The sequence below is a fragment of the Bufo gargarizans genome, chromosome 6 (assembly GCF_014858855.1).
Source record: "Bufo gargarizans isolate SCDJY-AF-19 chromosome 6, ASM1485885v1, whole genome shotgun sequence".
NCBI classification, from domain to species: domain Eukaryota; kingdom Metazoa; phylum Chordata; class Amphibia; order Anura; family Bufonidae; genus Bufo; species Bufo gargarizans.
Window position 1 is genome coordinate 257,116,224 of NC_058085.1, and position 13,473 is coordinate 257,129,696.

The 13,473-nt window shown below is 45.9% G+C and overlaps 1 protein-coding gene across 2 annotated transcripts in view; it reads left to right on the forward strand.

Annotated features, from left to right (window-relative positions):
• NCOA3 (nuclear receptor coactivator 3) overlaps positions 1 to 13,473 on the forward strand; it is a 64,166-nt gene that overhangs the window by 17,349 nt on the left and 33,344 nt on the right. For both annotated transcript variants that reach the window (XM_044296184.1, XM_044296183.1), the window contains exon 2: positions 9,867 to 9,934. The gene's annotated coding sequence lies outside the window, so the exon portion shown is untranslated. The remainder of the gene's footprint in view (positions 1 to 9,866; positions 9,935 to 13,473) is intronic.

Genomic DNA, 13,473 nt, shown 5'->3' on the forward strand with positions numbered 1-13,473 from the left:
TAGGGTATGTCTGTAGGCAAATCCTACATGTTTCTACTATCTGATCTGTATCAGAAATCCAAGGCTGACACTGGAATTTCTGCTGTGGATGTGCAGGTTGATGTGGCACCCATCATTTATTGGTGCAATCCAACGGCAATTTTTTATTTTATTTTAATTCTGTGGCACAATGTGTCAAATCCAGAGCATGTGAAAGGGACTTTAGGCTTCCTATACACAACCGTATTTTGTATCCGTGTCTGACCTGCATTTTTACAGATTGCACATGGACACATTCATTTCTATGGGCCTAAAAAAAAAAAAAAAAAAATGACGAACAGCACACTGATATCACCCCTGTGTCCTATTCTTGCGGACAAGAATAGTAACTTATAGTAATAAGTGAGAAGAAAGCCTGCTGCGCGTGGAAAGTGTCTGTATTTCGCAGATCCGTTGTTTGCAGGCTTAAATATGGGCACTGTCATTGGCGTGAAGCCTTATGGGACAAGTGCAGCGAATCCTTCCACAGTCGTAAAAGTCCCAACTGCATAAGGCCTCATGTACACGACCGTTGTTTCATTCCGTGTCCGTTTTTCGTGATTTTCTGCGGACCCATTGACAACTCGGCTAATGCACCGTTTGTCACCCGCATCCGTGATCCGTGGTTCCAGTCCGTCAAAAAAATATAACCTTCAAGTTAATGGGTCCGTGAAAAAACGCGGAGGCACACAAGATTATCGTCTGCGTCCGTTTTGCAAACTTGACTTAGACTTTTTTTTTTACTTTCCTTCATGTCTGGTGATCCTCCAAAAATAAAGGAAGACACATGGAAACTAAAACTGATCGCGGAACGGAACACAACAACTGTCGTGTGCATGAGGCATATGTGCTGCCCGTGGTCGTATTGCGGCCCGCATACGTCAGGTCCACAATACAATAGCACCGACCGTGTGCTTCACGGATCGCGGACCCATTCACTTCAATGGGCCTGCAATCCGGGAGATGCGGAACGGAAGCACTATGGAGTGCTGTTGTGGGTTTTCTGTCCATGCCTCTGCACCGCAAAAAAGTAGTGCATGCACTACTTTTTTGCGGTGCGAACAGATCACGGACCCGTTCAAGTTGTCTGGTTCTGTCTGCGGCCACCGCACTGATGTTGCCATGCATTGGGGCCCACAAATTGCGGTCCCCAATGTATGGAACGGCCTGAGCTCTAAGGCATTGATTTTGTCTGTAGCAGTGTGTGTCTGCAGAGTCTTGGTGTGTATCTAGCAGATCTTCAGCGTGCTGCGGAGGGGTAACGCTTAGCATTTTGGATGTTTGTGCTATACACATGCACACATAAGGAGACCTGACACATACATAGTCTTGGGGTGTCCAGGCAGGGAGCAGATTGCAGACGCTCAGCCAACAGGTCTCATGCAGCAGGCGCTGGATTTCCAGGCAGGCAGGAGCCGGCACAGCGTGGGTTAAAGCCTCCTTGGCAGCGGGTGTGCTTGCTGCAGCTCCTGCGCCGCCTCTGATTGGCTGCTGAGAGGTGAAATGGAAACCACACTAAACTTTTGACCCTGTAGCATTTTCTTGGGAGCCGCCTGTAACTGGTGGTGGAGCGGCCTCTCCTTTCCTGCAGCTTCTGCTCAGTGTATGGAGCCATGGACTCCTCCTGATCCTGCATGTTTCTTCTTGTTGTTTCCATTTCATCTCATTTACTTATTGATGTCTACGTGTTCCTCAGCAGCGCTGAGCTGACATATAAGATCATGACCATCACTGTCAGATAGCGAATAGAAAATGTATCTTACCGTCACGACACTGTTTTACTGAGGTGTACCTACTAGGTTTCCTTGTGTCGCGAACGTCTGTTGCATCGTTGTCTGTAAGGTGGCTCAATTGGATGTCCATGACTACCTTTTGTGTCATGCCATCTGTAGTAATGGGGACAGTGGGCAGAGCTGGTAATACAGGGGGCACCAGCGACTGCCATGTAGCCCCGCCCTAAGCACTAATCTACGCAATTGAGCCATGAATTTATTTATTTATTTTTCTGTTGACCAGCCGAGACCAGTGTCCTCTGATCAGTAAATGAAGCCACCATAGTAACCGGGCTCAGGCGCTTCAGGTTGTTAATCATTTTAATTATTGTCATTGGGAAGTTGGAGAGACATGGATCGCCTCAGTGGACACTGGACACTCAACTGTTCTTCTCACCATCAGTCTCTACCTGTTGTGAATGCACCTTCAGCACTTTGCCCCCTAATTTACCCCCTTCCCCCTCATTGAGGAGCCTCCTAAACGCCAAGCCACAGCTTCTTTCTCTTGGCCGTAAGCCAGACTCATCCACGAACAATGACTGGAATATGATTAATGGCAGATCCTGTGCCCCCTCTTGTGTGGCTGTCCCTCTGTATCGACAGGATAAAGGGCCCCCATAATAGTGTGTCTGCCTCCGGCTTCCTTCATCTGTTCCCATGGCCTCACTGCGTTGTCGGTAATACTGAACACTGCGCTAGAGATGAATTATACATGTGGTGATACCATATCTGATGTCTTTCACTTTAAGATTCTGGCTATCTCCCGTACTTGTGTCATCAAGTGCGTTAAATTTTGATGAAGAGGAAAATGTCTGAAACTCAGTGAGCTTAATGTGTTCCTATACCTTGCGAGAATATGTCATACTGATATGTTAAGTTTTGAGTGGTGGGGATCAGAGTACTGAGACCCATCACTAGAACGAGGAGAGAGAAGTACTCGCATAACGTGCTCTCTTTGCATGGACTGACTAGGACAGGGCTGGCCAACCTGCGGCTCTCCAGCTGTTGCAAAACTACAACTCCCAGCATGCCTAGACTGCTTAAAGCTATCAGCCTACAGCAGGGCATGGTGGGAATTGTAGTTTTACAACAGCTGGAGGGCTGCAGGTTGAATCAATACGTGTCTATAGACTTCCAATCTACTGCAGCGCTATGTGAGCGCCTCACTCTCCTTGTTCTAGCAGTCGGGGCAGGGTCAAAACACATGGACCCCCACCAGTCAAAACTTGATGTCTCTCACTATGTATGACATATAAAAATAATTCTTAAAGTATAGTATATATATTTTCTCCTGAGCCAGCCATGGCTTCCCTGACCTGAAATGACTCGGTGATTTATGAAAGTTCATATCTGATCGTTGGTCTATTGTATTTTACTTATGAGGGTGTGAATACAGTGCAATACAGCCACGATCAGCTAGGAACTGTTATAGTCAATTCTGGTCAGGGCATCCGCGGTCGGCCCTGTAGAGGCTACCAACACACGATGTGTGTTTTCCGGATTGAGCGCTGTTGTGTGAATCAGCCCTAAAGAAAGGAATTTATCGTTCCGAAGCATTATGTGGATACTTTAGTAGAAAATGATCAGGCTCTGATCTGCAGGATGTATGACTCTTTTGGTACGGCTGTGAATTACCAGACCTGACAACGCTTACAAAATGGTACAAATTAAGGCCTCATGCACCTGACCGTTCAGTTTTTTGAGGTCCGCAAAAAAAAACTGAAAGCCGCCCATGTGCCTTCCGCAATTTGCGGAACAGAACGGGCGGCCCATTGTAGAAATGCCTATTGTCCGCAAAACGGACAAGAATAGGACATTCTATAATTTTTTATTTTTTTTTTGCGGGGCCACAGAATGGAGCAACGGATGCGGACAGCACGCGGTGTGCTGTCCGCAACTTTTGCAGCCCCATTTAAGGGAATAGGTCCGCACCCGAGCCGCAAAAAATGCGGCTTGGATGCAGACCACAACAACGGTTGTGTGCATGAGGCCTTAATCGGTAGTATACATACAAGGGCTTCAGAGCTCCATAAACAGCAGCGCCCCCTGCTATCTGTCATGGCATAATGTTGAGGGCATTATACAATGAAAGTTCACTGCTGTGATTGGATGAAGTGCCGCCTCCTGTGATGCCCTGCAGGGAGACTGGGTATATTCCGATCTGCTCCCTGGCTGGCTCGCCACATGTTGCAAATAATACATACCACCTAGAATCCAGATAATGGAATATTTCTCTCGTTTGTTTTATGGATTCTACTGGGACATTGTGGTTATACCTGGAATTGTTCAAAAGTTCAAGTACCTGGATGGATCTAGGTGCCATAAGTGGATGTGATATTTTATCACAGAATGGATATTAGCACGTCTCGTACACTGAAACGTTTGAGAGACTAGGTGTTGGATTAGTTAAATTGTGTTTGGGACATTTATTTTGGTAAGTTATTGTTAGTATATATTGATGGCCTGTCCTCAGATTACACTGCCAGTCATCGCAGAGGTCTTGGCAGCCTAGTGTAATTAGAAGTACTTGCTCCATTCACTTGGATGGAGTGAGTACTTGTAATGACACTGCACCGCTACTGCAAGGGAGACGACCCGTAGTGTAATAAAGAGGATGCAGCACTCAAATGAAGCGACGCCTCCTCTTCAAAACAGCTGATTGGCAGGGGTGCCGGGTGTCGGACCCCACGGATCAGATATTGAGGATCTACCTATCCTGAGTATAGTAATCCTAGTTGATCACAGCAGGTGTGGGTGCTCGTCAGGGTTTTGTTCCCGGCTCCACCTCCTGGAACACGATTCGTGCAAACAATTCAGACAGCACTCCGTTTTTTTATGATGCTTAATAGATTTTTATTGGCTGGACATGGTGGTACACCATATCCTGAGTAGAGGTCCTCAGTATGTACTGCAGCACAATCCATATGATGCAGCTTCGGAGTTTGGACTACTCTGGTGTCATGATAACCGCCATGACAGCAGGGCACTACGGAACGTAGTGATGTCAGACTCTGGATTTGGGGTGGCTGGGGCCTCTATTCCTGACTCTTAGAAATATGTAAACTTCTGACCCTGCTGGATTTTACCATCTATAATCCATTACGTACGACTGTCGGAATTGCGCCGTTCCCCTCTCTGTGCTGTGGTTTATTCTGTTTGGCTGCATCGCCTGACAGCTGACATCCATCAGCTCTAATAGGCGCCACGCAAGTCTTCTCCGTTCTGTGTCGGTCACACATGTGCAGCACATGTCCGCAGACGCAGCGCGCTCATCGTGCGAGATTCCTGACGTCTCTTTACAAAGCATTTCCTGCTAAAATACAACTAAACCTCCCTCTCAGCCCCCGAGATGTCTCATGTGAAGTGTTAATGTCATCGAAAGACGTTTTCTGGCCTCTTGGTTTGCCGTATGCGTGACAGATGCTTGGCCCCAGCCATTGATGGTTAATGTTAAACCAGCTTTTCACGAAGCGCTCTGTGTCATTCTTCAGTTTTTTGTTTTTGTTTTCTGGAATTTCGTTAAATACCGTTATACTGGGTTATTTTTTTTTTTTTTTTTATTTTTATAAATCTACACTATACCTTAGCTACGTGTTGCTATGTGGGGTCATTGATGGAGCGCCCCCTGTAGGTGGCGCAGACAGGAGATTGTGTGGTATCATTTTCAGGAGAAGGGGGCCTCTTTAGTTAATTACCCGAAGCCCGTCCCTTCCTACAATGGTGCTGAGGCCGGGGCTCCTATTCTTTGGCTCAGGCCTCTGGTAATTATGACTGAACCACAAGAATGCAAATCCCTGTCTGGCTGCAGCGAAGGGAATTTTACACAAACTTTGACTAAATATGGAGGTTTCCAGCTTCCTGTCATCAGAGTGGGGTTAACCACTTCAGTGCGGAGTCAGTTGTAATGCTGACCATTGGTGGCTTTTCCAGCCTCTTCGTACAGTAGCATATGGTAATGTACTATTTTGGTGTGCGGCCAGGGTCTCAGTTAAGCCCTGTTTCTGGATTGTAATTATTATTTTTTTTATTTTTATTATTTTCACTTCTGTCACTACTATGGACAATCTGGGGGTGCAATAACGATAACGAGGTTCTGATCATACAGCTGCTGGTTCTCACTTACTGGTTTAGGCCTCATGCACACGACCGTTGTTGTTCCGTTCCGCAAAATGGGGTTCCGTTCTTCCGTGATCCATTTCTGTTTCCATGTGTCTTTATTTTTGGAGGATCTCCAGACATGAAGGAAAGTAAAAAAAATAAATCTAAGTCAAGTTTGCCATGCAAATGATAGGAAAAAAAACGGGCGCAGATGACAATCTTGGGTACCTCCGCGTTTTTTCACTGTCCCATTGACTTGAATGGGTCCGCGACCAGTTTTCCCTGAAAAAATAGGACAGGTTATATTTTTTTTGACTGACTGGAATCACGGACGCGGATGACAAACGGTGCGCTAGCCGAGTTTTCAACGGACCCATTGAAGTTCAATCGGACCACAGAAAATCACGAAAAACCGAACAACGGACGTGGAATGAAACAACGTTCGTGTGCATGAGGCCTTGCGGTGTTATTTAGCACTTCTACAGCATTTCTACTCTCCTTTACCATCAGTTTTTTGTTTTGGCACCTGGGTCCCTTGAGTTTATATGAACACACCCCAGACAAGAATCTCTCTACGGGTGTCGCCTTCTACAGTATCCAGAGTGTGTAGGGTGAAACCGCCTCCCTGGGAGGTGAATGAAACTGAGCTTTATACAGAAACTGTTGCTCAGTTACTACAGCAAAGCTAGATCACAATGGGTTAGGCCCCTTGCAGACGAGCGTGTCCGGATTAGGTCTGGATGCGTTCAGTGACAACTGTGCAATTTCGCAAGCAAGTCCATTCAGTTTTGTTTGCAATCGTGTTCCGTTTTTATTGTGCAGGTGCAATGTGATTTAATGCGTTTTGCACTCGTATGATAAAAAAAACGGAATGTTTACAAACAACATCTCTTAGCAACCATCCGTGAAAAAACGCATTGCATCCGCATTTGCTTGCGGATGCGATTTTCACGCAGCTCCATTCACTTCTATGGGGCCAGCGTTGTGTGGAAATTGCAGAATATAGAACATGCTGCAATTTTCACGCAACGCACAAGTGATGCGTGAAAACCAACGCTCATGTACACAGACCCATTTAAATGAATGGGTCCGAACTCCGTGCAGGCACAATGCGTTCGCATCATGCATTGCACCAGCACGGAATACTCGCTCGTGTAAAAGGGTCACTTAATATACCATACTGCAGTTTCCCCCAGTTCTCGGTTTTGGGGTAGTACAGAGGCTCCACAGAGCAGTGTAAATGACACGTGTGTTAAACTTGTCCCAGCGAAAGTGGATCCAACGACAGCCATACGATGGAAAGTTGATATTGCTCAATATAGAAAATCGGGGCCCAATCCCTGCCATTGGGATTCTATCGCCAGACCGCCATAGCTTGTTTGTGTGCATTATTGCTACGCACAGAATTGCATTATCCTGATTAGCACAACCTGCGTTATAGGCGTTAGTTGGGGTCACCAGTATGCGGTAATAAAGTTACAGAAGTCAGTGTAGTGAGTTTATAGCAATGACCCGTAGCTTGTGGAAACAATTGTATATGAGAATTTCTCATTTTATTCAATGCCCGGCATACTGTTATCGCTCCTGCCGCATTCTGCACGGATTCCTACTGAGCGCTGCCTCCATACTGCAGCCTTGCGTGTTGTGACATGATATGACATACCTGCACAGCTACTCAGGATTGCACGTGGAACGACATCCTCCGACAAGACCCAACGTGGCCTTGGGACAGGAGGGAAGAGCAGTAGGTGCAGCTCTTCTCAGGTGCTGGGGGTGGGTACAAGATGATGGGAATTCTCTTTCTGACCAGATAAATTTACTCCAAAAAATGGTCGTTGCCTGGTAGAGGTCATCCTTAATTTCAGTGATTGGTTGAGAGAGAGAGACACTGGACACGTGCCTGTCTAAGGGTATTATAATCCAGTTAGTGAAACTTTTCAATTTTGGAAGAAATCTTTACATCAGGATATTGGGGGAAAGGATTCAGTTGATGTACCACCCACACACCTCTACAAACTGTCACTGAGCCCCTCCACTAAGTCTAAGGGCTACACAGCGACTTGTTGCACGACAAAAAGGGAACAACTACATGGTGACATGACCATTGCGCAACTTGTCACCGGGTAATCGGCAGCACCTTTACAGCAACAGATCATTGCTAACTAGCGTTCCTACAGACGCTTGTTAGCAATTATCTAGCCAAAGCTCTGCCGGTTTAAAGGGGCCTAAGGCATCTGTTGCTTCATTGTTGGTCAAAAGTACTTTTAATCCAAATGTAGATGAGTGTGTTAAGTGCACTGAGGGTGGGACCAAGCCACTGTGTTTTTCTCCAGAATGAGGTATTGGATCGCTACTTGAAAGGTATCATTCAGCTGAGCAAGCCCTACAAGATATTGTGCCTAGCTGTGAATTTTCTGGTGACTGACTTCCTTAAAAATGACTGAGCAGGGCAAGGGCAATACCATAAGGTGGAGGAGCCTAACTCCTGTGTCATGGAAGGTATGAGCCTGTGAGGAATATCTCGTATACGCATGGAAGAAGAGCAGGTCTGGGATGACTGGAGTTTTTATAAGCACAAGTTTCTGAAAAGCTTAATTAAAATTGGACTTGTGTGATCTCCTACAGATTATAGCATATTCCCAAAGTCATGGCTGGAAAATAACACTTGACTCTACAAGTCAACACCTAGAGAATAATTTTTATATTTCACTAAGGCCCCATGCACACGGCCGTGTTTCACGGCTGTGTGCGGGCCGTGGAACCGCGGCCTGGATCCCTCCTGAGAGCAGGAGCGCATGGCGTCACTGGTTGCTATGACGCCGTGCGCTCCCTGCTGCCGGCACAGTACAGTAATACACTGGTATGATCTATACCAGTGTATTACTGTATTGCGGCGGCAGCAGGGAGCACACGGCGTCATAGCAACCAGTGACGCCGTGCGCTCCTGCTCTCATTAGGGATCCAGGCCGCGGTTCCACGGCCCGCACACGGCCGTGTGCATGGGGCCTAAATGTAATTTTCTCCTCCATAATCACATTGCTAGGAGGATTTGCTTCTGGCCTCTCCCTCTTCAGGTCCCCCTGTCTATAAATGAGGTCATTGTGTACTGGGAACAGGAATGTCACTACGTAAACACCGGCTGAGGAGCACCCCTCAATGAGCAGACCTGTGAAAATAACCAGGTGGGACAAGGAGTATAATGACAAAGTGGAGGTCACAACAAGAGCTGAAGTAATCTCCGCCACCAAATCTGATCTCCAGAGTAGTCCAGATCCTACACAACTACAAGACTGAACATAACTGCTTCTGGGAAAGGTGGATGAAGACCAACATGGCCAGAATGACAGCCTTTATGCAACTTCTGTCGCGTAAAGGCTGTCTAGTTCTCCTCTATTACTCTATCACTAGGAATGTTTGCTCCTCAGGAGGACATGAAAGCTGGGGAACGACCTACAGCTTAGCCTTTCAAAAAGTACAGTCTTGAACGTTGTGAAATAGACTACCAGAACCAACGTCTCCACAACCACTATAGCTGGACCTGCCCTCTGGTCAAACTAATACCCTGAGGGCAGATATTAAATAAGAGTCCCCCAGATCAGCAATGTTAGAGGACACTGCTGCTTGATACTAAATGATATAAACCATCTAGTGGCGGCATCATACAGCAATTAAATCTAGGAGTGGTGGAAGATGTCAACGCAAACAGGAAACTACGGGCTGCCATCCTTGAGGAGGACAGATTAATGCACTGGTACATTTGACTAAAGAAGAGGAAAGCCTCACAGAAATCCAGGGAGCTTGCAGGGCTGGGCATATCATATCGGGGGGTGCCCTGTCGTTACAAATAATAAGACCTGATATGTAAAACTCATAATGTATGTTGGGGGAGTGTATTTAGGAAATGCACTTTATCCCCCTGCAGAGTTGTCTGTATATCAAGATCATAATGCTGATATTTGTTCTGTATTGTTCTTGCAGGATACTGGGTAGGATGACGAGCACGCAGGACCACAAGGCCTTGTAGCTTTAGGTCTCCTTCGGCTCCGGTGAGTAGTGCCATGATGTTCTGGGGGTTGCGGAACTGTAGGGGGAGACCCACAGCTCTGGTAACTGACATCTGAGATCCCTGTTATTTTGCCGCCCTGGTGTTAAAGTGGCTGGATGACATGTATATTTTTCATGAAGCAGCTCGGGCCAATTTCACCATGGTTATCTTTTCCGGCAAGAGAACAGCCTGCCGGATCCGTACTACAGTTTACACACGTGCTGACAGAAGTCCGCCCGGCCCCATTCACTATAATAGGAGCTGTCCGAGATCTGGCCGCAGCGCAGCAAATATGCCGAGAGGAGGCCGGACAAAGGACGATGCGTGCTCTATCTTTACATACAGTTGCAATCTAAATTATTCACACTACATTCCTCTCCGACCCCCCCCCCCCCCCCCTCCCATTGCAAGTTGGCTTTATTAGGAACATTTGCAAACCTTCACCCCTTTGCAATAAACCAAACAAACAAATAATTCAATATCTCAATTAATAGAAGTGGTTTCTCCAAATGCAACTTTTTTTTTTTTTTTTTTAACCACATACCTGCGTTTATGCTGCATTTCCTTTCCAGCATGAAAAACATACAGCAGGCTTAAAGGGGTTGTGTAGCCAGAACATCTGATGGGTCATCAATATATGATCGATGGGGGTCTGACTCCTGACACCCCTGACGATCAGCTGTTTTTCTTGTATCAGCACTGCTTCCTCTTCATGTCGCTTGCAGCTGTGGCGCACTGTAATTAAAAGTGCTTGTGTACCACTCGCTGGAATGGAACAAGCAAGTGTTACTACACCGCAGCCGAGACTTCCGAGACGACACGCAGCGTAATCTTGAAAAGGAGGTGGCTCACTTACGAGAGCCACCTCCTCTTCAAACGAGAGTCGGACCCCCACTGACCAGATATTGAGCTATCCTGAAGATAGGTCATCAATAAGTACTGGCTGCACAACCCCTTTAAATTACATTAATGTAACTCAATTTTGTAATTGATGTAATTCGGTTTTGCTGTGTGTGATTTGCATTTTGTTTTTCCTTTTTTGAAAGGAAACGCAGTATAAAAACAGATCTGCTGTCCGCATTTTTATGTGGGTCATTTGAAATGAGTGGGTCTGCATCTGATCCGCATAAGTGTCCCTATCGTATTATTTATTCCCTTAGTTATTGATATTGGGGATATATACGTGTTTGCTGATGTGAGGAAACCCCTTTGTCGTGTGCACAAAGTTAATAAAAGGCACTTAAGGCGGGTTTACACGGGCCGTCAACCAACATTCGTTCAAAAGCTCGTTCTAGATAATCCGCTTGTGTAACAGTGCCGCAGACCACCCGATGATTGAGCAAAACGCTCATTCATGATGGGGGGGGGGAAATGATATTCCATGTGGACGACTCGGTCATTGTTTCTGGGCAGCAGGTCATGGTGTATGAACAGTGGTCTGCTGCCCAATGATTCGGTATGGGGAAGAGCAATAACGGTAGTCCTCATACAGTGGTTGTTTTAGCAGCTAATTGTCGGGAAGGAAAGCTTTTGTGACAAGTGTGTGCTCGATCAATGCAATCCAGCAGGGGAGGCCATGCTTGCACACTGTAGGAAAAAGCTCCGGCCTAGGCGCACGCCTACAATCCTGGCCACCAGAGAAGCCAACACCTTTTCCTTATAGCGTGCAAGCACTGCCACTGCTACTGGATTGCAGGGTGGTCGTAACCCCTTGATACGAGCAATGTATAATGTGATGAAAAAATGAATCGAGCCAGCAAAGTAGGCAATATGGACAATCGCACTACATTAATACGTGGTATTAAAGGTGCTGTCCGCTTTTTTTATATTGATAACCTATCAGGATTGGTCATAAATATCGTATGAGCGCCATGTTCTCTTCTGTTTACCTGCTCGCTGTTGATATTGCAGTGGCGAGCAGGTATAATTACAACTCCGCAGGCTCATGCACTTGAATGGGAAGGAGTTGTCCCATTGAAGTGAATATTGGCCAATATTTGGCTCATAAGTCTAATTTGCATTGGGGGTTGAATAATTGCCACTGGAGTCCCACCCATATCGTCTATGCGAATATGGCGGAAAAATTCTAATTCCTATTACACAGCTTTAGGCCCCATGCTCTTGACTATATTTTTAGCCTGCATTTTTTTTTTTTTTTTTTGTGTGGATCAGATACAATCTTATTAATTTTAATGTGGCTGCAAAAATATGTGGTCAGCACACTGTGTGCTGTCCACATCTGTATGGTCATTCTGCTCTCCTGCAAAAAAGATAGAACATGTCCTATTCTTGTCTGTATTGTGGACACGAATAGGTATTTTTAATATTGGGCGGGATATGCAGAAGGGGAAAATGGGGGATGCACACGGTTGGGATCTGTTATTTTTTTTTTATTTTTTTTTTGGGACTGCAAAATTGATAGTTGTGTGCATGGGGCCTTATGATAAGAGATTTTAATCTATATCACACAATTTTGCCTTCCACATGTGTTATATACCACTGGGAGCGGCCTACTTGGATGGGGGGCTGCATCACAAGAGTTCCTGTATTCAGTGGGGATACTCGCGTTTATGAGCCATGGCTGGACAATATCCTGACCACGACCTGACCTCTCGCTCACCCTGTAGATCATAGAGGCAGGTTCTCGGGTCACTGGAATAATTAGGTCGTCGCTGGTCACAGATGATCCCGAGTAAGAGGATTTAAGGGGAATGAACACATGGTCGGTCATCAGTGCAGACTCTGTGTCCAGTGATATAGAGTCTGGTACTGTATAAATATGTTCCTCCTTATGGCCGTTTGCTTGGAATATAGAGTCTGTTACTGTGTAAATCCACAGGGGATATATTACAATCTGTTATTGTATGATCTATCCGATCTCATAGGTCCTATGTCTTATACAGTTAAAGGCTATATGTTAATATACCCCCCAATAACCACTCGCCGTAAGGGTCCATTCACACGTCCGTGTGTGTTTTGCGGATCCGTGGATCCGCAAAACACGGACATCGACTATGTGCGTTCCGCATTTTGCGGACCGCACATCGCCGGCACTTAATAGAAAATGCCTATTCTTATCCGCAATTGCGGACAAGAAAAGGACATGTTCTATATTTTTCGGGATCGGAATTGCGGACCCGGAAGTGTGGATCCGGGCAGCACACTGTGCTGCCCCATAGAAATAAATGGGTCCGCAATTCCGTTCCGCAAAATGCAGAACGAAATTGCGGACGTGTGAATGGAGCCTAAGTTTAGTCTTTTTGTGTAATATATTCCCCCTCATAAGTGTGAAGAATATTTTCCCCCTTCCCAATTTCTGCAATTTTTCCATATTTGTCACACTTAAAAGCTTCAGATCGCAAAACTAATTTTAATATTGGACAAAGGTAACCCAGTCATTGAAGGGAAAATGCTATTCAGGCTTACCTAGCCCTGTGTGTAAAAGGAATTGCCCCTGAACTATTAATCAACTAGTTAATGACGCACATCCAGGCATGATCACTGCCAGACCTGTTGAATGCAAACATCACTTAAGACCCT